The 27,088-nt window shown below is 41.8% G+C and overlaps 1 long non-coding RNA gene across 1 annotated transcript in view; it reads right to left on the reverse strand.

Annotated features, from left to right (window-relative positions):
• Positions 1 to 14,551: 14,551 nt before the first annotated feature.
• LOC133969315 (uncharacterized) overlaps positions 14,552 to 27,088 on the reverse strand; it is a 115,063-nt gene continuing 102,526 nt past the window's right edge. The window contains exon 2 of the long non-coding RNA XR_009924195.1: positions 14,552 to 14,868. This is a non-coding gene — a long non-coding RNA (uncharacterized LOC133969315). The remainder of the gene's footprint in view (positions 14,869 to 27,088) is intronic.

The following is a 27,088-nucleotide window of genomic DNA, read 5'->3' on the forward strand; positions in this document are numbered from 1 at the left end:
ATTTTTGAAGGAGATCAAGATTTGCCCTATATGAGCTCAGGACTCTTTACCCTTGAGGTCTGCACACAATCACGGAAACACACAACCCCTCAGACACGTGCCAAATGCAGAAGAACAGGCATACACACAAACAGACCTTTACGGGCAGGTAGACAAGTGACTCAAGCAAATGCCAGTGTGGACCCATCACTCCGTCTGGCTCCGTTTGATTTTCATCTGTTTACCTCAGCTCACAAATACAGAAGACGCCAGAATCAATTAGGATTCCAGCTAGATGCCACATCAGATTGGGAGTGCTTAATGAAACTTGGCTAAATGATGGTTTGGTTCGCATCAGATTGATTATCTGTGTGTCTGTGAATGTTTAACGATCATTCTGTCTTGTTGTTGTCTTGCCAGATATTTCAATCAATGTTCAGAAGGAGACAAATGTCACAGTCATTTAATTTGACAAGAGGGATTGTTTGAAAGTTTTTTTTTAATAATGATTCATCGATATATAAATCATCAGTAATGATTCTCTCTTTTTTTTATCATTTTCAATTCACTTTTGGGTGTTAAATCATTTTAAGTTACCGGATCATCTGAAGTTCAGACAGATTTTTAAACTTAAGAAAAAAAACTTGCTCCTTCCGGGAGTTTTAGATGAAACCATTTTGATCGAGGGAAGGACTGAAGTAATGAAATTGTGTAACAGAGCCCATCAAATAACCATCCAAACAGTGCTCTGAGAAAATGTGATTAGTTTGGTCTGAATGCTGGTTGATCCTCGTAGTAAACTGAGACTTTCCTCATCTAAAATAACACACTGATAAATAATCATCATACCAGCGGCTCATGACGACGCACACAACTTTTAATTACCCCCACCTTCTCTGTCTTTTCCTGGCTATAGCGTTACAGATAATGCTGTTGTCTGTCAACAACTGTTTGTGCATGCTGATAATCATTTGAGCTACGACTATCAAACCCAAGGCCCAGGACTGATAAAGAGTTGTTACGATATCTCATAATAAAATCTCGTTTCTGGGGGGACTCGTAATCAGGTCAGTGAAGCATGGGGGGGGGGGGAGCAAAACTTTAAATAAGTAGCTTCGACTCCACTCTGGCTCAGTATGTGAGCACAGCGGCAGCAGAGCCTCACTCCACCTCCCCCCCACCCCCTGCACTCTAAACTGTACTTAAAGAAAGTGACTCAAAGTGACAGCCACGGGCAAAACAAACAGAGGAGCGTCAAAGACACCATTTTAAAATGTGTACACTGAATCGAGGGCTAATTATTTGGCGTTTCCCCATTGAGAGCCTAACACCTGCTAAACGTCGCGACCAGAAAACTAAAAGAAAAAGTAAACTGCCTCAGGTCTGTGGACAAATGAGACACTTTAACAACAATTTTGCCAGCGGTCCCTCAGGCCATAACTCCAACCTGCTCCCCAAACATCTGTTATACCCCTGCTGCTCAGTGGATCAAGATCTATGGCTTCTCACCGGCTACTAGGACGAAGTGACTTTTGGGCCACAGGGGTGGAACTGGCTGTGCTGCAAGAGAATACTTTGTCACTCCACCAACGGAGTCTCCTGTGAGAGGTCATAGACAGAAACTCTGCATTCATCATTAGCCAGGGATATGCAGGAGCACAGGTTGGGTTCCATGAATGATTTCCTTTTTTTGGTTTTGCCTCTGTGGAGAGAACCGATAAATAAAGCTACACACTTTCAGACTTAAATTGTACATGATCCCCTGCAGTATAGGTTATATCCTCCGTGTTAGTGGATGGGACATGGACCAAAGATAAAAAGCCAAAGTACATTTTTTCTCAAAGATGGTTTCAATCATATTCGGTAGTTCTTTTTGTTCATTTGTGTGGCAAGTTTGGTTTTAATTTGTTATTTTGTATGATACAGACAGTTGAAACATCATGATTGACAGCTGTGACTGACTCGCGATTGGTTGAGAGTGATAATTGGCGGGGTCTCGATAAATGTTCACTTCTCCAAATGACTACAACTCCAAGACAAAGAGTGCAGCAACTGTAATTCAGACATTATTGTTTCATTTTCGCACAACAAGACAAAGGAAGATAAGTCACCCATTTGAATATACAGTGTATGGTGCCAACACTAGCATTATCTGATAAATTGTATTTATAAATGAGACTAAACTATTTCTAAGTTGTAATACACAGATTGTGAAGTGTTCCCTGCACAAGTGTGAAAATTTGAATGTCCTGACACTGTTGCAAAGCCACTGCAGGCACTCGGCTTGTGTCCTACGAGACCAGCCTCTCAAGAAATACTTGTAGTCGGAGTTGTTTTATGTGTCTAGAGCTGCAAGATGTACTAGCTTGTTGCTTTTGAAGCTTGGCTTTTCTAAAGAGACCCCCCCCCCCCTCTCCCTCTTTCCCCCTCGGAGGGAGTAATACTTGGGGACAGTGTTATTTTATGGGCTCTATGATGTATGGGCTGGTGGCTGTGGGAGCTGGATTCCCTCCCCAGAGCTCCCCCGGTGGTCTGTGTGCTGTCACAGACTCTGACAGACTGTGATCATATTTTATGATGAAGAACAAAAGAAAGCATAGCCCAGTTTTAATTTACCAGTTTATTGCTGGGTGAAATGGAAGTTCCTATATGGTATCCTGAGGTCTTAATATTTACTGTCTGTGTCCCTCCCTGATCCCTCCAGGAGGTGACCATGGGCATCACCTATATTGGTCCCTCTTCCTTCATCTCCTTTTTTACAGTCTGCTCCTTTGTGTTTCCCTCTCCTCCTTTCTTGTAAGCTTCTCTCTCTCCATCCTGTGATCCTTCTGCATGACTCTCTCTGACTTTCTGCCTCTTGCTCTCTCACCCTCGTCTGTTCTGTCTTGTTACACTATATTTATTTATGACTTCTCTTTTCCCTATAGATGTTTGTGGGATCATGAATATACATTTTGATCTCTCCAGCAGCGGAGTTCAGGAGTCTGCATTCCCTCAAAGAAACTAGAGATGAATATCATTTGATGTTTTGCACATAAACACGACCTCACTCAAAAAGGAAAACGCATGTAGAATCACATTTTACAGACACGTTTGCTGTATTTTTAGAGCTGGTTTGTTACGTACTTCAAACATGTTGTGGGTCTCCAGAGAAATTTGAGTTTGAGTTGGTTGCAATGGTGATTCGGGGCAGGAAGGCTGCTGTGGAGGTTTACTGTGCGTGTACATTAGTTACAGCCTCCCTGTCTTCTGGAAATAATGTTCATACAGAACTGAAGGAAACATAATTGCTACCAGATTAGGTTTTCTGTCAATGTAGCGAGGATGTGATGTTAACACTTGTCAAGTTGCAAATATGAAGAAGCTGAACAAGAGAGCGAAATGTTTACAGGGAGCATGTTTGTTCTCTGCCAAGGTTTCTGATCATGTGGTCCAATATCTACTTGCAGTGACTACAGTGCTATTAAACTTTTATGTTTCGGCACTCAGAGCACTTGGTGGAGGTTAATGAACGATCGCGGTCAAGTTTAATGCACAGCAAGATCCCAGTGACTTGAGACACAAGATTCACATTCAACGAACCAAAGTGCTATTGTTGCCTGAGCCACGGACAAGACACGATTACAAGCTCCCACCTCACACATCGCCTTCCACCTCTTTGTGAGGAGAAAACATTCTGGTTCATCAGCAAGGGTTTCATTGTGCAAGAAGAGAGGACGTTGCAGTAGTTGAGGAAATAACCATGGGCTGTACCAAAAGACGGGTGAGTGACAACAGGCTTGGTTTTTCTTATGTAGTTTGGTGCAAAGAGGAGACAGATGCAGCATGGTCACAGGAGGACAGCTTCATCCAAAACAAAGCTTCCTCATGACCTTGGTTGGGGTTAAAGATGAAGAGAGGACATTGATGTTGATGTAGCGATGGAGACGTTGGTGTGGCAGGTTGACAGACATATTGCTATTGAATCAATGACTCTATTAATTACATGACCATCATGTTTTACAGACTTGTTGTCACATGTCTCCTGGCTGGTGTCTCCCTACCCTCTTTTGTGCATCTTCTCACTTTGGTGTTGCTGTGCTGTTTGTAACACCACCGAGAATTGGTTTGTTGGATTAGTTTGATTTAAAATTGATACCGATATTTACTAGTGTGTCTAACTTGGGGCAGACTGAGGTTAAAAACAGATTTAAATGTGGTTTCGTAAGGGGACTGATGGGCCTTGGTGGAGGGATGCACTCTACATAGTGCCACCATAATGTTGTTCAGACGCTCGACTGGGCTGATACTTGACTTACAACAGCAACGAATCCAATGAGAAACCCCTTTTCAAGACTCCAGTGTCAGTCCAAATTACAACCGAGTGCAGTATGATTCATGGCTATTGATCCAGACGTGTGTGAAGCCAGCGGCAGACAGCAGAAAAGTTTCCATTGTTTGCTGTTGACTTGTGAGCCAGGCTCTAGCAGCATGGTGCTTCTTTTCATCTACACCTTCTCTCTTTCTACTTGTCTGTGTCTCACCCCTTGTTGTTTTGTGTTTGTCACACACACGCACACACAAACACACACACACACTAACACATGCGTCATCCAAGTCTCCCTATTGTTTTTCTCAGTTACCTCTCTATTTCTGTCTCTCTTTCTTTCTCACATTCCCTCTCTCCCTATCTGTTACGGCCCTCTGTCCCTCGTTCCTCTCCTGTTGCTCTCTTCCGTCGCTGCCTTCATTTATGGACCCCACTGTGTTCTTTAATTTCCTGCGCATGAAAGATTCATCTGACTGCTTTAATAATAAATAAGGGGAAGCACAGTTGAAAAGTGCAGAAGACACCCTTAACTCTGGCAGCAAGGATCCGAAAGACAAAAGAGAGTAATATCCCCGCTCTGTCTGTCCTCTCCTGTTCTCTATTAATCTCTCTCCCTCTGTCAATATCTCTTCCTTCTCTGCTGTTACAAAGCATCCCGAGCTTTCACTCACGATGCTGCCACACTGACAGGTGTTGTCTTTGGTCTGGGACTTGAAACAGCTCAATAGGGAGTTTTTAAATGAAAGGCTCAGCCATTCCAGCTCTGGGTTTTTAGTTAAAATGTTACTGAAGCAGAAGGACGTTGTGCATTTTCTAGAGAGTAAAAGGTTTGGATGGATCCAACCTTTTGTGCAGTATTTACAGCACCGGGAATAACTCAGACACTGTGGGTCACTGAGGAGTTTTCAGTGGTTTTGAACCGAGGTGCTCTGCAGTGAACCAGAGAAATAAGATACAGCGGTCTGTGGGGAATACAATACTTGACAGGGTGAACAGTGTATTATTGTTTTTTTTACGTGGATTTATGAAGAATATAGAATATGACCAGCTTTTTCTTTAACCTGTCAAGACCTATAAAGTGCTGAATAAAAACACACTCCAAAACCAAAGCATTTGAAAACTACCTCCTAAGACCTGAGGGTTTTCTGAAGAGCTGAGAGAATTGCCAAGGTTTCCAAAAACGTTTTCCTCAATGAAAAACTCTTGTACTCTGCTTCAATATCGTTCCCCTTATATCCCTCGTCAGCGTTTGTCTGAAATACTACTTTAGCTAAGAGCGCTAACAAACAAGTGCATTTTCCATTTTAAACTTTCCTACAAGTATTTCAGCGAATCGCGATTTATTTCATCAGTCACATGTCTTGAATACAACATCATCATGGATGAGACACACACGTCTCATCCGGCTCTAAAGGGAGAAGCAGGGAGATGTGGCATCCTGTCTTTAAGGTAAACACAGGCCTGTATTGCATCCAATCTTACTTACACAGACCCACATCTCAGTTCACTTATCTTTTTATGGAAGGGGAGAAAAGACTGAATAGTAAAAACAGTGTTGCTCTCCCCTCCTTCACACATAACAAACTGTCCAAACACATTTGGCATGAACTTCTTCCCGCTCACTTAATGTCCTCCAACCCTTGTCCTACCTGGACGGCCCAGAGAACACCTGGAGAGCCCCCTCCCCCAAAAAACAAGTCTTGCATCCGCTTCTAGCAATTCCTCATCCCAGCACCCTCTGCCTAACGCTGTTGTGTTCCAACTCTGCTGTGCTCCAATACCCCAGGAGTCTGACAACATGTCTTTGTCACCAACAACAACCTCATCCCTCTTGCCATCCTTCCCCCTGCCTACAAGCTGCCTGGGGATATACGCTGAAGAAAAAGACAATGGAGCCAACTTTATAAATTTATACGACTGAGGTGAATATAAATAAATCCCCATCCATGTTAAGAGCCCCCCCCCCCCATGCTCTCCAGAGGTCTGGGTGATCATTCACAGCAAACAGAGCAAAACATTGCCCCGTATTATTTATTTATCGAGGTGTATTTACTGCAAGTTGGGTAGTGTTGTTTCTCAGAGCCGCCGTTGACCTCCACACCCTGCTGAGCACAAACCAAGAGGTCGGGATGGTTGAAACAGAAACATTGCAGTTATGACTGTAATGATTGTGATTATCTTATTCTTTCTTTGTAGGAAAATTGTATACATCTTGATCTTGACTGTCTTTTCATGTAACTGTAGTTATTGGCACCATGTCCTGCCTTTTTATAGATTGCAACATGAAAGCAAGTTCGACAGTTCTTTTGTTTGTTACCTCCACCAAGTTTGTTGTTTGTTATTAGCAGGAATATGCAAAAATTCCTGAAGCGATTGACAATCGAAAATTCACACCTATATTGACATAAATATAGGTATGAATTTCTACAGAAATAAGACAGCTACAATACAATGGAAAGAAATCAGGCATATACAGGGGGCTGCTGGGCCTCGGCGCTGGCATGAGTTCTCTGAGTCCCATTCGACTACTTGATCAAATCCAAAGGTTGTGTGTTTTCCTTCGGTGCTGACTTTAAATTTCACTGTGAACTTTTAATAATCCAACCTCTCTCCCAGCCCTCCGCCCCGCTCCATTGATCATCATTAAAATGAAATGCTTGATGAAACTCTGATGTCTATGACTACAGTGTGAACTATGCCTTGCATATGCATATGTATTACACAATGAGCCTGCATTCGGGGGACTGTCAGGGAGAATTTGCCCTAGAAAAGCAAAAGGGTAAAGCAGCTCAGAAATACATTTGATGCACTACATGCTCCACGATCATCCCATCAACTTTGCTCAGTGTCGCAAGAGGGGGGGGGGGGGGAAATAGTATAAGGTGATTTCATTGGCATTCAATAGGGGATTTACGGAAAGATTGTTCCATAAATCACTCATCAAAGTTCACTCATCCTCATTAGACCTGGTTGGAGATGGTATAGTAATATAGACCTCTATTTATATCAGGCAAAGAGGCGACAGGGACAAAATCTTTATGTGACTCTCAAGGCGTTAAAGATTTGTTGCGCTTCTTTGGCTTCGCGAAAAAGGGACACAGAGTTAAAAACATTTTGTCAAGGTTTTGTAGCGGGCCATGGTTTGGAAGTGAGGAGGGAAACGACAGAGTCTGAGCTACTGCCAGCCATTTTCATGTTGATGAGATGTTTCATGCTTCTTTAAGCACAGATTGCAAAATACGTGTCACGTTGTGTCCTCCAGTGCTGAGGGACATGATTGTGGCCTTGTGGGCAAAGCTGCCTCAGAGTATGGAATGAATGTGCCAGTGAAGCATACCACATTAAGATGCTATGGACCACGGCGTGCACTTATTCTGCTGTTTATAATGCCCTCTGGTGTAGTAGACTCACAAAGAGCTTATACCACAATGACGGCGCACCATGACAGGCGAGTTAAAACGCTCGGGGTGCGATAAATCTCCCGCCAGCAAAAGGGAATCATTGACCTCGTAACTTCATCCTGTCTTTTCCGTCACTTCAATCAATTTGTCCTACATATCTACTAATACGCTGAGTGGACACATACATCCTGACAGAGACCATTTATACAATATCTAAAATAGCAAAGGAAAACAACTCCCTAACTGTGGTCCTAATTGTGAAAATACACATATTTCCATATATTAACCACATACGTGTGCTGTCTGATGGAGCATTATTGAATAGAGTGGTGCATTTTAACACTAATGATTAAGATATAGTTTATTTGAAATCAGAGTGTGTTAGCTTTATCATTTATATAAGGACAACAAATCGTCCCTAAACGACTAGGAAGGTCGTTTGTAACTACCCTGAGATTACAACCCATGTGCACACAAACAAGCTTGGGATCACCTAATGGGGTACAAATAACATACAGAATTCCTTCCTTCATTTCCACATCCCCTTCCCCTAACTCTGACAAAATGGCTGTAAAGTATGCCCCATGTTACTGGATGAATTAAAGTTTTAAAATACAAACAAAATGTCCTGGAAGTGGAGAACTGCTTTCACGCAATCCCATAAAATATTTTAGTAGTAGTAGTTGTAGAATATTGTCATGCTGAATAAAATATTTCTTTACTGCTTTAGAATGACTAATAAACACCAATATGCCCCAAATATGCATTATTATAAACAACTAATAGTTTTAAGTGAACCATGATTTAAAAAAAAAATTGTTGGTTAGGTTTTTTAAAAAGGATTCCGGTTTAGGCCCAAATAAATTGGATCAGAGGGATATCATCATCAAGATCACAAACTAACTAAATGAGGTAAAGGTTGTGGAACAGTCATATGCAGTCAAACTGCTAGAACATCTACATGGGAAAATAACAGTGATCAACCATTGGCCCATCCATCCTCCTCCTAACATTTAACATTTAAACTTAGTGGATCTTCACACTATGTTACATTACATGTCATTTAGCTGACGCTTTTATCCAAAGCGACTTATAATTTTTTTTTTTTTTTTTTTTTTTTTTTTTTTAGAACACTCATCATTTTTTATGAGGGGCCATCTAGGGGTTCAGTATCTTGCCAAGGACACTTAGGCATGCAGATGGGATAGAGTGGGATTCGAACCGGCAACCTTCTTGTTGCAGAGCACCCGCTCTATCCCCTAGGCCACGCTCTCCCCATCAAATGTCATTCCTTGTTGCAGAGACAATCTTTTTGCACAAAAAAACACAAACACCTTGAGTATAACTTGCTTTAACAGTAGGTTGTAAACTTCAGGGAGTTAGTGGCATCTGTAGATGTGTGTTTCGTATCAGATGCTGTTCAGAACAATAATTACTAGCGTTAAGTAACTTTTGATCAATCCTGCTGTTTCACCACGTGCTATCCAGTAGGTTCTAATAGTTTTAAGTAAAACTCTGCCACTTGCACATGGAAAGGAAATAGACCCACATTGTTTTCCCATCAAAATCCAATTTCCTTCTGTTTCTTAAGTGTGTTGCTTACCGCTGTGGAGAAAATGTCTAGTCTACTAATCAGTGGAAGTGCGCACATTATTTATGAATGTAATTTAAGTCTAGTTAATTTAATGATGAAGTGTGTGCCCGATTGAGGGACAACTGACTCATACCTTCTACGTTGCCAATTTCATTTGAAACTTTATTTGTATATTTATTTAAAGCTGCTTTCCTTTGTTTGACACGCTCGGTCGGTTGTTGTTGTTGAAACGCTGCCAATTAAAGCACAAAGGGAGCAGAACTCCAGCTCGCAGGAATCTCTTGCACCATCTCACATCTCCCCTACTGTATGTCCTTGTTTGGGAAAGATAAAAATAACATCTCAGGCAGTTCCAGTGTTGTGACTCTGCTGGGGAGCTAAACAAATAGGATTTTGTGATGATTAAGAAGTAGCTGTTGCCGGAGCTCCTTCAGCTCCGCCAGTCTTGTGATCTGTTGTTTGTTTTCTTTTCCTTCTTCCTTTCTTTTCCCCAAATGGTTCCTGTATTTGAGACCTTCCGTACGACTCAGAGTCAGTTTGCTTGTAAATCACACACACCATAGCTGCAATGCTAAAGTGTATCTAACAACACAATAGAAAACAGTGGTCTGAGAAAGTAGTCTGAGACTTTTTGGCCTCTTTGTATGTAAAATATTGTTTGGGGTCTGTTAAAGTTCTGCAAGGTTCAAAAGTCAGAAGTTAAGGGAGGAGGTCAAATTAGGGTATTTCCTACACAACATGGAGGCAGTTGACCAATCACAACAGAGTGGATCTGCCGACCAATCAGAGCAGACTGCGCTTCATCAGGAGTTGGTGTTTAAGGGATAGGGTGAAGAGAGGAGCTGCAACAATGGACACTGTGGGGAAGTGATGTGTTTTCTGAGAATCAGAGCATGTAAACCTTTTCGTGTAATAAACCAAATTAACATTATGAACCTGAATAAAAGCAAAACATCTTAATGCTAATATTAGCCTGAGTATTTAAGTCACCACTGCATGTGTAGGTTCAACAGACACGTGTACAAATCCAAGAAGAAGGCTTTCACTTAATGTATTTGTTTTATTTTTTGATTTATTAAAAGGATTAAAGAATGAAAGCAAACAGAATGAGTTATACTTTCTACAAATGTTTCTTGTTCACTCTGATTATTATCCAACACTTCAGACGTTGTTAGTGCAGCGCCTGCACTGTTGTTCTGGTCTGTTTGTTTGTTTTTTGACCTCTAAACGCTGCAGTGCATAGAACACAAAGAGTTGTATTTGTTTGTGTCAACAGCAGCAGAAAGTTGAAACACTATTGTTCATGTCAATAACGCTCTCCTGGGTACCGGCCGTAAGATCCAGGCAATGAGAGAGTGGGAGGGAGGTGGAGAGGGCCTGGGCAGAGGGGCGGGGGAAAGGGATTGGATGGAGGGAGCTGGGAGAGGACAGGAAAGAATAGACAGCGGGAGAGAGAGGATGGGGGGGATGGACAAAGCTGTCTGATTTGGAGCATTCAGGTCTCAGTGCTATTTGATGAAGATAAAGTGAAGCGTTAAAAATCTATAATCTGCTCGATATGTTCTCAGAAAGGTTTTGACCACTGGGTCCCCAACCGAGGGATTCAGATGCGGGTTGAATATATTGCGAGAGTTTCCAAAGCTTCAGTCAATTTCAGTGCCGCTTTGGCAGCTTCCAAGTGAAATGACTGATAAACCTGGGCAAGTCCCAAACTGATAGGGTCTAGAAGCAGAAAATGAATGGATTAAAGAGACTATGAACTGCAATGCAACAAAAGACTACGGGTTTATGCTTGGACTTATTAGATACGTACAAGTGGAGCATCCAATGGAATGAATTTGAAACCTTTTGGCATGAAATTGAGTTAAGGTTGAATCTAAAAATAAAGAGTCTAAAACCAAGCCGAATTAAGGAACACCTTGTCCTCCAGTAAATCTTTAATGTTACAAACAATGAACTCTGCTCCACTAATTAAGATCCACGAAATGCCATAAAAACAATTGCATTTTTTTACTCTCTCAACCCACAAATTGGCATCTGTCACAGCAAGAGATATAAGTGTGATTCTATTGTTTGTCACACAAAGGGGCTGTGCGGTTTCTCCAACAACATTGCCCTTGATATTGCCCTGACATTGTGGTCGTCTCCCTGAAAAGCAGAATAGACCACAGGGAAATGCATCATCTAAGAGGGGTCCTGTATGTCACTGGATTCATTTAACGGAGCCACTGGGCCGTGGACATGTAAACCAAGTATTGATCTGAATAAAGGAGACTGAATGGCAGCTAATAATGGCCTTGCTTAGTCAAGAGGCCATAAAACATAAGATCACAACGCTGGGATAGGCCCAGGGGACGTAATGGGAGATGAGGTGGAAGGTGTGTGGAGGTAAGCATGGAGTGTACATGTGAGTTTGTATAGCATCTCATACGACAACATTTCATGGAAAGGTGAATCAGAGAAGGTCTGCAAGAAATTCCAAAGATGAATGAATCCCTGGACACCTAATGACTCGGCTGCACATTAGACCATATCCCTGTGTATGTAATGCTACACTTGGTTTCCATGATTTTTCACTTCACTGCATTCCATCTAATTAACACAGTTAGGTTTATATTTCAGTTGGTTCCCTGCTGTCATAGTTTAGATCCATCAGCTTGTTTATCTGAGGCCAATAAAAACACTTCCTTTATTTCCCAGAAAACACTGTTACAACACTTTGATACATGATTGCCTCAGTCAAGATTATTTTATGTTAAGAATAGATAAAGAGAAGAATTATAAATGATTGCCTTGACTTTAGAGGGACACAAAAGACATACCCTGATGAATCACAAGTTTCCAGTTTCATAACAAGCATGAAAAGGACAGGTGTCACTGTACCGATCAAAGACAAAGGTTTAAGTAAGTGGGTGTGCACACCAGGAAACTAGAAAATAAAAACGGGCTGAAATCTCCTCAAAAGTTGTTATCCCCAATTTTTGTCCCTAATGAATGCTGGCCACTGCAACAATATCAATAATTATTTACAATAATTAAATCTATTTAATTATACAATATAAAATTAAATATCTTTCTATATAATGCTGATGTACTGTGTAAACAAAGTGAGGAAGTGTCTGAAATAACTGATCTGCCTCAGATTTATAATCTTTTGCAGTTTTGTGGGTATTTGTTATACCTTATAGTTGAGGTATCCTGAAACGATTACGCAGTGATAACAGGTAATACTTGATGTTCACTGTAAGTTAGTACACAACTCTTAGTTTCCTGAGTCTGATCATTGTTTTTCATATCATATGGAAATGAATGGGAACCAGTGACAGGCCGGCCCTTTTCAAAAACTATACAACATTTATGAATATAAAAAACGTTTTGTGTAAAACACTTTATACATTTTGAATGGAAGTATCATGCATGCACAAGGTGAAGCTTTACCCTCTGAAAACAAGGGGCAATGCTCCAGGATGAGGTGAGGGTGAGTCTGGAACCTGGAAAGTGTTTCCTTCTGCCTGTGAAGTTAAAAAATGTGACTTACAACCCAGACTAACATATTCAGACCATGATGTATGAGTCCGGGGGAGCCTCCGATTAATTTTCTAAGCCAGGAAATGTGAAGGTGCCGTGGCGTTCGCACATTAAGCGGAACTAAATGAAATAATGCAGACATTATGGTTCATTGCAACAACCAGGTTCCATATCACCTGCAATCTATTTTGGCTAATCAATCTGCCAGCACTTCAAAAAGATTAATTATCCAGGTCTGGGTCTTTCAGGATCAAACCCTGACTGCAGCGCACCCTCCTGCTGCTGATCGCTCCTCAGTGATTAGCAGTGAGGATCACACCATGGTCTCTGTGGTGCAGCTCATTGTGGATGCTTTTGTACTGGTCCTCGGTTCAGACAGTACATTTGCAGCACTCCAAGAACCATTCATTAGGGTAATTTTTTTCTACTACAGAATGGAAGCTGTTCAGTACTTGTACAGGATCTTTATCCTAAGAACATAAAGTCAATAGGCGTCATGGAGGAGGACGTGAATCAGCTTGCCTGTAAGCTACACTTAGTTTACATCTCACTAACTTATGTTTTAAATGTTTAAATGATGAGACTCAAACTTTGAAGCAGCAGAGTCATTTCTCAAGTTGAAGGGGAGGTGACTCTGACTGCACGCTCATGTTTAGGACCACTTTAATAGTCAGGCTTTGAGATCACCCCTGATCGATAGATATCAGCTCCCATGAAACGATTTTCATTGAGGTGCTTGGCAGCTGAGACGAGGGCCATAATTCAAGTCTGACACATGGCCCACAGGTTCTGGACAGAAGCTGCATCTATACAGAGTCTAATATAATGTTTATCCATGAGTGATGGATCGGCCCATCTCTCCGCCCTGCGTGGACACGTTGTCTATGTCACAGTTAACCATATAAATGCATTTTGTGCTGCAAAATCACAAAAAACTTTTGTTATCTGAACATGGGAAGTAAAACTAGTTTAGGAAAACAATTCTGTCGAGAACATTGTGTCAATATTGCATGTGGATCATGATGCAACATGCGAAATGACATGACAAAACATATCTAATTAGTAAGGAAGGCATGAAGTCAGGAGGGAACTCAGGTCCAAACTGTTTCCTCTCATGATGGGATTGCAAATATCTCAAAACCCATGAGCCACTCGACATGACTAGTCTTCCTTTCATCTAATGATTACTTTGAGCTGCAAGAGACAGCTTTCACCGACTCTTTATTTCTCTTTCCTTTCCTTTAATTCATTTAATGCACATTTTACTCTCCTAATGTTTAATCACTCTCTTAACGATACAATATGAAATGACCATTTGATTTAAATTAAGTGTTTGAATTAGCAGGTGACGATGTTAAACAATTATTGAATCATGTGACGATGGTGCAACGCAGAAGGTCGAGAGATCCAGTTCATGTCAAAGAAAATGGGAAAGAATGAGATTTGCAGTGACATTGACTTTTGCCAAATGTTTAAAAATGTTAAAGAAGCAGAAAGAATGAATGCTGCCTCATTGCTGCTGGATGGTGTCATTGTTGACTTGGATGAATCCATCTGCACGATGGAGCTAATGTGAGATGCCGCTCCTGCTACTCCACCTGCAGGATGTACTGCACATGCAACTCGATGTTCACAGCCATGATTTGGTGTCACTTCAGGAACAAGTATGCACACGTACCAGATCGCAAATACTCCTCATCAAGCACAAAGTCAACATTGATGGAGGCCATAATGAGAAAGTGTCTTTAAAAACAGACTTTATTTATGTCCAATAAAGCCTCAATAAATCTCTCTCGCTCCTTTCATCTAGGTCAGCAGTAAATCAGCAGCGTGTGAGCTGGACGGTTATGACCCATTACATCTGCTAGAAAGCAGCAGTATGTAATGTTACTCTAAGCCTCATCCTATCACTCAATGTGAAACAATCACATTAGCTGACTGTGTAGAGGTATTTGTAGTTAAATCAACGGGGCTGAGGTTGTGGTAACTAAATCGCCTCTTAACTGCCATTGAATTTTTTCCATCTGTTGCATCAATCTTGATCTTCTCTGTGTTCCCTGCAAAGAAAAGAACAGAGAGTTGAACAAAACAATTATCCTCAAAAGCAGAAAACAATTTAGCATTGGTGCCTATTGGTTCATTTTTGGAACAGGGTTCGATACTGTCACACACACACTGGAGTACATTAATGCACATACTGCAGTAAGTCGCAAAATCGCTTGCTGATCTTCTATAATTTTGTGAAAATAGCTGTGATTCACCAGCTGCAGTAAGAATAAGCAAAAGCAAAAGGTAGCAGCCATTTGACCATGAATATGCTGAGGATAACATTCATGTTACTTTTATCGTTATACGACCCGACTCACGTTAAACCCTTTGAAAAACAAATACAGAGAATGAATGCCATATACCTTCTTTTGTCACCTTTTTGTCGTAACTGAAAAAGAACACAAATCCATTTGTCATCGTGCTCTTTCCTGTGATGGTTCTTCAAATGCTTTATGATATTAGTGGTGTTGTAATAGGCAGCACCGGTGCCACCCGTTGAAAGTGAAGTCTTACGGATGGTAGATGTCAGCATCTTGCTTGTGGGACTTTTCCACCGTGATATATTGTCAAATTGTTCTCGCTCTGGCCAACGCTACACAATCAGATATCAGAAGTAATGCTTTGTAGGAAAATAAATTTGTAGTTACAACAACGAATGTGCTTTGAAGGTGCTTTGTGTACACTGCACTGTCAAAGATTGACTTGATCAAAATATAGAATGCGGGACAAACAATTATTAACAGCTAATATACCTTCAAATGTATATATTTAAGGTGCTTGCTTCTATCTCTATTTCATCTCTCTTATTTTCCTGGAAACTCACTAACATCAGGTTCTTCAGACACACAACAACACGTGCAATCGAGAACAGAAGGGATGTTTTGAAAAAGCTACTGAACATGAAAAAAAGCGTGTTAAGGTGCTCACACCTGTGTGAAACCTGGGTCACAGATTTGTTTGAACCATGCTCCTCGGGATTGACATTTTACAAGCCACTGACTCCCTTCCAAGCTCACCTCTCATCTCTTTTCATGAGTTGGAGAGCACTTAAGCAGATGTTCCCCGCCATCCTGCTTTGCTTCACTGTCACACCTGCCACGGGGCCTCGGCAGCTGCTTCCCTGGCCTTTCAAACGGCAAACACACAACCCTGCCCGATCCGCCTCTGTTGTGCTCTCGGTGGGACAGGATTCAATAAGAGATTCTCGAAGGGGAGACGTCGGACATAAACATGTTAGTGGGTCATCGAGGCTGAAGCTTTGGAAATGATTCTGCTGTGTCCAGGTGTTGCAGAATGGATTCATGAGGATGGGAACAAAAGACTGTTGTCTACATGGAGTGAATGGAAGAGCTGGATTCAACTATTTACCTATCGGAACAATTTCCTGTGCCAATCCGAGCAGAGCTTCTAACTCGTCTCGTTAGTCAGGTCAATATCGCTGGGGAAAATCTCTTGGGAAGATGTGCATTTCTTTGTTTTCTTTTGGACCAATTAGAATGACTGATGACTATCGAACCCGGGGCAGGGATCTCGACAGAGTTTAACAAGCAATTAAGGGAGCGGCAAAGTAAGGGAGGAAGAAAGACATCGAGCAACACCCTGACACTAAAAACATCATGATTCCTGGGAGACGCGCACTCAGTTAAAGAAGGAAATTGATTTTTTAAGGAGTCTAAGGGTTGAGTGCTTTTCTTTAACTTTTCATCGATGTACAATTCGAAGAACTAAACCTTTACACTCACTTTTAAATGACGAGTCGAGGAAATGCTCTCGGTTTAGGAAAAAAAATGTAATTGCTCCAAGTCGCTCAAGCAGGCAAGTGCACCTGGCATGTATCGTGTATCCAAAAAGCACTTAACTCATGTCACTTCTCTTTCTCCGTGACTTTTGTGCGCCGCTACAAAGCTGTGAATGGAAGCATTCTTCCCCTGGCAGCTTTCACTGCCATTTAATGTAGTGTAATGGATTGTCAGTGAGATGAAAAGCTGGGTTAAAGGGTGGATTGATGGGTCAATCCCACCTAATCCCCCACACCATATGAAAACCATTAGCATTAGTGTGGGTAAAGCCAATTCATCCTTTACACACATCTGTATATGTACACGGAATACCGGTAAAATCTGAACATATGTATCTGGCAAATAGCCTGTGGACATATGTAAATACATGTATTAAATACATAAGTCACATGTGGGAAAAATCTGAACATCAACCGAATATAATCTCTACGAAGATCATGTATGTTTGTCAACTGCAAACACTTTTTATTTATAAAAAAAGGTCAAGGCTCAGAGAGGCTCATAAGTCTCAGTCTAGAAGAGCTGTTTGCTCTGTACACAGCAGTTAATGCTATATAAATGCCTTTATTTGGTTTTTGCCTGACAGGTCATGTGACGTGTACTCCGCTCATCTCATCTCTGTTAAATCTATGCAGTACAGTCAGGAAGTGGATGTATTTGCCCTGTTAACTGCCCACATAAACAACTCTTTTTCGTTTTTATGTTCCTGACAAACCAAGACAGCACCTTATGTGTGATTCATGAGAGGCTTTTATTCAAATTTATGAGCAATGCATGATTTTGCACCCATGAACAGAAGCAAGGGGCATGCGGAGTGCCAGGGAATTCATACGTGATGCATATATTGAACATATGGTATTGTCATTTGTGGCATAATGGACATATGTATGTGCCTGTGGCAAGTAACACATGGTAAAAAGAAAACTGTAAGAAACACAAACATGGGAGCATTTTGAAATTTCATTCTGGGTTAAATATAGGGCCTGTAGTTTCATAGGTGCATCAATTAGACTAAATGGGCCGGCTCCTAAAAGTCCATCAGCACCACTAAGAGGAAAATATAACATTTTAAAACCTATATTATGAAGGGAGGTTATTACTTTTTTTTATTTTAGTTTGTCATGCCACACTATGATACGCTGATATCGAGTGGGAGAAAAAATGTTAATGCCTACTGAGAGACATACGATATGCTCATTTAAATTAAATGAAACTTTATATTGTGCAAATAACCAAGATTTCACAATGAAGTCCCACAACTCAGTCCCTCCAGTTTCCACAGGGCCACCCGCCTCTCTAAATGTCACTGCACGTCCACGCCCGTGCCCTTTCCCTCTCCTCTGAAATCTAAAACAAGCCTTGATACGCATTGCCCTGGTACCACTTACGACACTGTGGTATTATAACAGTGAGGAAAGAGGTGTTGAGCCCTTTGGGACTCGGTGGCATTCTCTCCCAATCTATACACAGCTGTTTATTCTGTTGTGACAAAAAGAGAACCCAGCTTTTCCTCCTCTGGATCGCTGTTACCTTACCGCTTGTGAAACTTTATTTAATCAGCGAGACTATAAATAATACATTCCCTCATTCTCATTGGTTTATGTCATTCTTTCCCTCTTATTTTCTCCGGCTGCTGAACGCCTGTGTTCTCTCATTTTGTTGTTGTCTCCATTCTCACTCACCCCCTCTCCCCATCTTACGAGCACAGACTTCTTGTTTTTTCTTATGCTGCCTGAAACCCCTGGCTATCGGTGTCACAGGGATAATGTGACTTGTCCATGTGTTGTGTTGTCCAAAAGAGGGATGGAGGATGGGGGGAGAGGGGGGGTCCCTCTGCCAGCCAGTTAATTAATGAGTCTCCAGTGTGTCGGTGTGTTAGTAGGAGGAGTGTTCCATGTGGGTGTCAAGCATGCATGAGGGAAGTGCTAATGTTAATGTGTCAGAGCTCATGTGTGTAATGAGGTAGGGGAGTTGTGAAGAGGAATGCACAGAGCTCGTGTTCCACTGGAGACGCTGAATATGATTCATGTGCAGGGAAACGCAAGCTCAGCATTGAGATGACGGCTCAGGAAATAAATCAAATTAATGAATTAACAGGTGCAGAGACACACCGGTTCTGTAATGACCCACTTTTTTGTGATGTATGGCCAACTGGTATTAAAGGTGTGTTTTAGCTGGGAGCTCGGGGGCAGCTGGAGACTAAAGCCGTTTTCAGAGAATTGGCCACGGTGTTTACCCGTGAGTTCCCCTTTCACACATGCACAACACAGCCGGAGGTTTGTCTGCACAGACGTGTTCACAGCAGCAACAAACACGGAGGAGCTGCGGAGGTCAGTGGGTCTGAAAGCAGCTTAGGGGTTAAATCAAGTTATCGCACAATACACCTGAATAATAAACAAATACATATCCATTAATTCAGACGATCCATTCATTGTTAAACATCCGAGGTGCTGGTTCAACTTCCTAGAAAACGAGGATGTTCATTTGCAGCTTTAATGTCGAAATTGTGATTATTACTTTTTAACATTTGCTGATCTATATATCACTCGATTAAGCTAAAGAATTATCAGTTTATTAATTTAGAGTTAAAAATGTTTGTTGCACTCCAAGTTTCCTTCTCACATTGTAGATTTATGCTGTGTCCGCAGTGCTCTTGAGCAAATCTCTGAACACCAGATTCGCCCAATACCTCATTAGAGATAACTCTCACAGACTTTTGCAGATAATTCTTGCTGATATGTCCCTTTAGTGACTTAGTCCCTGCATGTGTCCGTGCTGCTTGGTATCAATGACATTCATGTTATCAGTTTGCATAGTGTGCCGCTCACCAAAGGACGAGTGGTGCAGGTGAATCCCTGGAGAAACCTACAGAAAATCATTCAAAAACAAACAAGTGCGAGTTCAAAGACCCGAAGCTTTTAATCATTCTGCGGTGGAGTGAAAAATGCCACAGTTTAAACAGTCCTGCTGGGATAACACTTCCTGGCAACAATTCATCCTCGATTTGGCATTTGTCCATTTCCCACTCAACTTGTGATTGAAGAGCTCCGCGTGTCAGAGGGTCGGAGGAAACGCAGCCACGGGAAACAAAGAAAATCGCAAATTATGTAATGAGCGTTCCATTTAACTTTGAGACTTCTTTGTCTTTTTAAATTGAGACGTGCAGATGCTCAGATTAGAACAACTCTAATAATTCAAGCCTAATCCATCTGATTATTTAGTCTAATGTTCTCAAATGTTCTCATATAGGTTACGTAAGGACGCCGTGACATTGTTTGCCCTAGAAGCTCACACACACACATTATATACTGCCTGTGCTAAAATTAGGATATTGAGGATTGCAGTCTTTTAAGCAGCTCACCTCAGAGATAATCTCTTTTAATCATTTGGAATAATCTGATCAACAAATGATGAGGTTATTTCATGGTCCCCGACCCAATCAAATAAATCATATAATGTTAGGATGATTAACTGTGACGAGTTCTCTGTGGGTCCAGTTGTTCCCGTTTCTACCGCCCTCCCATTTGTTTTTCCTCACTTCTCATAAGCCTCACACAAAGCATCCTTGTTTTTAAAGAAAAAAAAACAGAGTGACGCTCTGAAGCTAATTAGGGCCCCATTACTTATTTAAAGGTAACTTGTTTATGTGAGAGCGGCATATAAATTATCCAGCAGACGAAACGTCTTCGGGGTATTTCGTTGAGGAGAGCTTTATTATCAGCAACTGGTGAGGGCGATTTACTGGCATCCCAATTATTTTCCTCAAGTCACTGCTGTTGCAAGCGCCAGCCAGAAGCAGCCAGCGAGCACCTATTTAGAGAGGATTGGGAGCAGTGGGACCTAGTGACACTGATCCCCGGTGGACAGATGTGCCTTTTATTTGGACCAGGAAATAGTTCTGTAGTGAAATGGGAGCCTGTGAGCTAATGGCTCGCTCCTTTTTCTTTGAAGTGCAGCTCCTGGAGCTCACGCTGCTCAGACAGAACCTCGACGCTAACCATAAAATCATCGCTTTCTTCCTTTGATTTCTTTGACAGTCATTTCAGCCTAATAAAGGCTTATTATTAAGTGGATACTTTAAATGTCCATCATGACTCGAGATACTACGATGACTTGCACATTTCTGGGAAAAAATGAGGTTTCCATGTGTCACGGCAGCATCGCACTAGAATGTATTAACTCTCTCAAAGAACATTATCATTCTCAATGTCTCTAAACTTGTCAACTTGCTCAGCAGCTGACCTTGTGAGGAATACAGCTAAGTGCTCTTAAAGAGAGCCAGCACTCATGAGCCGAAGCACTCCACATCAGCAGAAGACAAATACACTTGTATCTGTTGCTATAATAACAAGCTTCATTTCATGAGTGATTCATTTTGAGAGTTAAGGCGTTTTCACACCTGAAAGTCTGAACCCTGGTGCGATTTCAGCTTCATACGTTTTGTAACATTGTTTTATTTGATACAATTATATTTGTTTACTCATTGCAATTTAGAACTTTCGTTTGTAGGCTGTATCTACCTTTACTTTCACTTGGTTTGTGTTTCTGACGTTGGTATGCAAGTAGTAGTATTTACATTAGAACCACTGGCATCAACTAGTTCAGGCACTCAACACTAATTCAAATGCACCGAATCAACGCCCTTGTTGTCGGGGCATCTCAGTTAACCCTTCTTTTCTTCTTCTATTGTTTAATGCTCAATGTTTACACACTACAATCATGGAGATCGCAGTGAAAAGGCTTCTAATGCCCAAGATTCATCAAAAGTGGTTTGTTTTGATTGTGTCTTGGTCTCAATTTGTTCACCGTAGTGTGTGTTTGTGTCAGATCACTGAACTGCTGCTGCAGTCACAGCCTCAGTGGCAGATGCACACGCGCTCTTGACATTGTTTTGCTGCTTTTGGAGTGATTAAAGATGACGTGCATCAAATATCCCTGCATCTTCTCTCAGATTGGAAACGTTTCCGTTTTTCTTAGGTAACTGAACATCTTTCCCTCGTCTTTTCAGCTCCATCCACCTCTCTCCTGGAGTCACCTGGCTCTGTGTTCTTTCCCTCACTCTCATGGCCACCTGCTCTGTCAAAAATCCCCTCCTTCTCTCCAGCTCTTTTCATTTCATCTGAAGACGGCTGAGGTCCTCCAAGCAGCTGGTGCTGCATCTGCCTCGGAGCAGAATAAATTGCACACATGCACTGCAATGTAATTATTCGGCCTCGTAGCAATATTATTTGATGCGGTGAATAAATTCATAGCGACCGCAATACCACGTGCTCCCCTTTTGAAGATGACATTCTTGATGACTGCATTGGAATTTCACGCTGTGCTTATATCGGGCCATTATTTATTTTTGTTCACTACCTCCCATCTACTGTAGTTACTGTATTACATGTATTTTTCCTTCTCTCCTTCTGAGAATCCATCCTGTGGGCGGCCTCATTCATTTTAAATTCACTGAACTACTGTTGGTATGTAAACAAAAACACATTAGCCACCCTGACAGCTGGAACACAAGGCACAGGAGATAGATTAATCAACCATGTATGTAGCATTGCCATGGTGGCAACTTCCCAGCACTGTGTGAAAATCACAAACTACAGACAATTATCCTAAAACACTGATTCATCACAGAGCCAATCTGGTGGCAATCCCCACAAACACCACCGACAATTAGAAAGGACCACAGAGATCGCTCTCAATAGGTTTTTCAACAGATTGAATTTATGCTATAGTCGGGCTTCGTGCCAGTTGTGTTTTCCACCAGAGAGCGCGGCCGAGTGTGTTACAGAGAGAGGAATGAATAAAACAACATCAATTAGCACCAGCCGGGGACAGGTCTCCTCAATATCACGGCTAATTGTCCTAACAGGGCAAATATCACAACTTCTAATTTATGTTGAAAGGGGTTTACATGTTGTTACTTACATAGCAGTTTTCTTTGTATGCAGAGCTTGCATTTTTTGACTCTCTTGTTTTCAACAACAAAAACTCCATGAGTCATGCTTTTAGCTTGTGCTGTTCTGGCTTGTTGACAAACGGGGAACATTTGTTCAGCTTTTTGTCCTTGACAATGTTTGTCTCAGAAAACTGATTTAAATGATATTTTAGGGATGATAACTAACACTAATGCAATAATATGCACAAACACAGCCTGACAAATGACAAATCAAAGTAAAAACCAACATCATAAGTCTTACTCATGTGTTTGGCTGCTCCTTGCTGCCAGAACAGCTTCAGTCAAACTTGGCATTGATTCTCTGGACCTCTCCTGAAGGGATGAACCCTGATCTCAGAACAGATCCTGTCTCATTTCGTGTTTTGATGATTTGTACAGTATGTGACTCATGTTCCGATGAGCTGCTGTGCATTATGGAAAAACTCCACATGACAAAGTGAATGAAATGAAAGCAATACACTGCTACATGTTCACATCAATGCATTTATGAATGGTTTTTAATAATGTAGGGACAATGCTGCAGTTTTATAAGGAACATACATTCCACTGTCACTAGCATCTGGACTGTGGCCTATTTTTTATGACTGGCTCCATGTAGAAAAAAGAATCTACAGTATTCTCTAAGGTATTCTTTATATCATCATATCAGCCAACTGCAAAAGAAACAATAATTAAATTTGTATTGACTAAGTACATCCAGTGTAAAAAAAAATGCACCCATCATTCAATACGATTTAATTAAGGATTCTTGATTGGAGTCAAAGTTTTAAATAATTCCTTTCCAAAGGAAAATGGTTAACAGCCTATTCTATAAAAAATATATAAATATATATTATAGAAAATGGCCTTTATCAGGGATTTACATGTTTGTACACCAACAAGTTTACTGCAGCAGTGAAAGTATATGAAGCCTTGGAAATGAAAGCAGGCAAATCCTACAGGTGTTCCTACCTGTACAGTGGTGACTGTACAAAGGGAGTGTTAATGTGTGACAATGCTGCAGGATACTGTACACATTCTGTGCTATCAGAACGGTGGAGGAAAGGGCATGTAGGAAAACAGTTGAGGTGTTCAACCGTCAGTGAGATAATGACCCAAAGCTTTAGAAGAACCAGGGATCGGCATCAAATGACTGAGAGGCAGCACAGTCTCCTGACCCAAACCCTGTGGAGCTGGTTTAGGATGAACTGGACAAAAGCAAAAGAAACAGAAAACAGAGTTTGGACGAACTTTCCTTACAACTTTTCTTTCAGTCTTAGAAAAGAACATCAACAGTGTGTTCGACTGCTGCATGAGTGAAAAATACTTTCAGTGCTTTTAATCAGCTCACAAATGCTTCACACAGAACGAGACCAACATGCACATTGCCACTGGCCTCTCTGATAGAGCTGAGTTATAGCACCAGACATTTCTCTAATAGAAACACAGCAATGAGCTCAGACTGACTCCTGTGTAAATCAAGCTGAGTCACTGTGAGGTCTGGTTAACCACCTCTGTCTCAGGTATTATTGAATGTGGAGAGTGATGGCGACTGCCACAGCAACACATGCAACACCTCCGCTCCCTTTCCCCCTGTATGGTCTCAGTGGGACAAACACTTTCCTCACAATGTGACAGAACAACCTTGGCAACCCAGGTCTGTGTTACATCATATCGATCTTCCAGCACAAAACACAAACTCTGTCAGGAACATACTGTAACATCTGCCGGACCATGGATGCAGCAAAATATAGAAATGAAGAGAGGAGAAGGGAAGAGAAGGGAAGAGAAGGAAAGAGGTCTAAATGAAGTTAGTAACACAACCCAGCGGCTTCAGACACCACTACGTCCATTCCTTAACACTGAGCTGTCAGAACAAACATAATGGCTGTCATATTAAGGAGGGATCAATCAATCACAGTCTACCCCCCGCTGCATCCAGAACCTTAGTATAGTTGACTTGTGCCACACAGACCTGACAGATTGTGTGGCAGTGAAGAAAAGATGAGCAGACATGGCAGAGAGGCCAATAATCGCACAGGGTGACGTCTGAGTCTTGGTGGTTGTTCTCTTAATTGCTAAAAGAATTTTCTACAGGGAAACAAACACACACACACACACACACACACACACACACACACACACACACACACACACACACACACACACACACACACACACACACACACACACACACACACACACACACACACACACACACACACACACACACACACACACACACACACACACACACACTCTTTTGGAAGGAAAGAGCAGCAAACACCACTGAAGGATTTTGGGAGGATGAAGGGTTGGGGGGGCGCGGGGGGGAGATCCCGTTCCTGTTCCCTGTCAGGTCGCAAGAGGAAGCAGAGGAGAGGAAGCGAGACAGCGTGATTGAGCCGCTGTGACACCCACAAGGTCAGATTCCTATGATGGCAGCGTTCCGAGAGTGACGGAGACTCCTCACATCTAAAGTGACGTCTGACTGTCTGCTGCATGCCCGGCTCGGTTTGGAGCGTCGAAGCGGAGCCCGAGACGGCCAGGAAATGAGTTTCCACGTAACTTAAAGTGTTTGAAACAGTGCAAGTAAACCAGGTTAGAGGAATACAGCTGAGACAAACAGCTGTAGAAAGGAAAACATGTCCTCCCCCACAGATAATGCATGTTTCTCAGGAGGGTGTGATGTAATTTCTCACCTTTCAGCTCAGTGTTAGTAACGTTGTTGTGAACACAAGTTGTTATTTTTAAACATGTGAAACTTTTAATTACACCACCCACATCCAATGCTCTGTAAGTGTTATATCTTACCGTTTATGTTCAGTCTACAGTGGTTTTGCAGATGCAACATTAAAATCTAGAAATAGATAAATAATCTTATAAAATGCCCTCAAGTTGTTCTTGAGATTTTGTGTTCATAAGATAAAACTGCACTTTGTGAAGTCCCAGTCCAACTGAACATTTGATCAAATTCCCTGAAGAAGCTCTTGAGATATCATGTTCATAAAAATGGTTCAACCTGAAAACATGGCTTCAGCTGCAGCTATCGCGGGTCTGGAGGTATAATACCTCTGAACTAATACTTGACTTAAGTGTTTCTTTGTCGGGTCCAATCCATGCAAACCCATTGAGGACTGCACCCCCATGTCTTCTGATATTAATCAAAGGGTTGTCCTTGAGCCCAAAACATATACACCTAGCCTCCATAGGGAGTCCCACTATGCTCCATGTCCACCTTGAAAGGTGGAGCACTTTCAACAAGGGGATTTAATCACGACAGCTCAACCCTTTAGAGAGAAATGTGAGCTGAAGCACTATGCATTTAAAAATACCAGATTTTAGGCATTGACACTGGTTAAAAAATACATTTCGAACTCGTAATGTGGCATTCAACACATTCTACAATTTGACCCCATTTAGAGATGTACTGTTGGTTGACCAGTTTCCTGTGTTGCACGACCTGCAATCTCCAACAACACTTCACAGGCATCAGCCATCAAATAAGAAGCAATAGAAAACGTATTTCATTCCATCTGGTTTGAGATGAACGGGTAAAGGAAGGGAAGGCCTGCTCGTTCTGTGGATGACCTTTAAGGTTTTCTATTTCAAGTACTTTCCCGTCGGCCTGGTTCTGAGGGACCGGCAGCGCAGTGGCCTCCAGGACCGGGCGCATTCATTCAAGGTCAGATCTAAACCAGTCTCCACAGATACACAAACACGACTGAAAAAACTATTTCATGAGCTGAGGAAAATAAAGATATTGAATGTAGAGTTAGAAATGCGGCGCTGAAGATACCTTCCTCTCTGGCACTTGCAAAATGTGCTCTAGGTCCTCTGGAATAATTGAATCTCAGTTATCATTAGTTAATTTAGATTGAAAAGGTAAGCTTTTAAAGTCTCAAGATCTAGAATAACAATGAGCCTATGTTTTAATCCCAAAACAAATATGAATCAGCTGCCACTCTGAGCTTTTAAAGACGGTACCAGCTGTGTGTGAGGTGTGATCTGAGATTTGATAAATCCACAGATCCGATCCAGATGTTTCATACTGTACAGTTCACTGCATCTAAGATGGCACGGAGAAAAGCATTCGTTAACGATCTACAACTATGAGACATAGTTTATGTCCACAAGTCGTAGCTAATGTCCGTGCCAAGAGCAAGTGCTGCCATCCCCTTCCACCTTAATCACCTCGGAAGGAAGTGGTGAGCAAAGACACACAACTTATTCATGCTCGGAGCGGTTGAGATGGCCATCGAATGAAGTGGCCATATGTGTGGGTCAGCTCTTTATGAAATCCTCCTGGTGACAGAGCCTGGCAGGGGAGGATTTATCCGTGAAAACAGATGGGCAGGAAAAGGAGGAGGGAGCCATCAAGCTGAGAAAGCCCTGCTGAGCGTCTCCTTATGGTAGAATGAATTACAGACGTCTGGCAAAGCCTGATGTCAGAATGCAGCACATTATCCCTGATTGATCATTCTTATATTGACTAGA

Source organism: Platichthys flesus, chromosome 15, assembly GCF_949316205.1.
Source record: "Platichthys flesus chromosome 15, fPlaFle2.1, whole genome shotgun sequence".
Lineage (NCBI taxonomy): Eukaryota > Metazoa > Chordata > Actinopteri > Pleuronectiformes > Pleuronectidae > Platichthys > Platichthys flesus.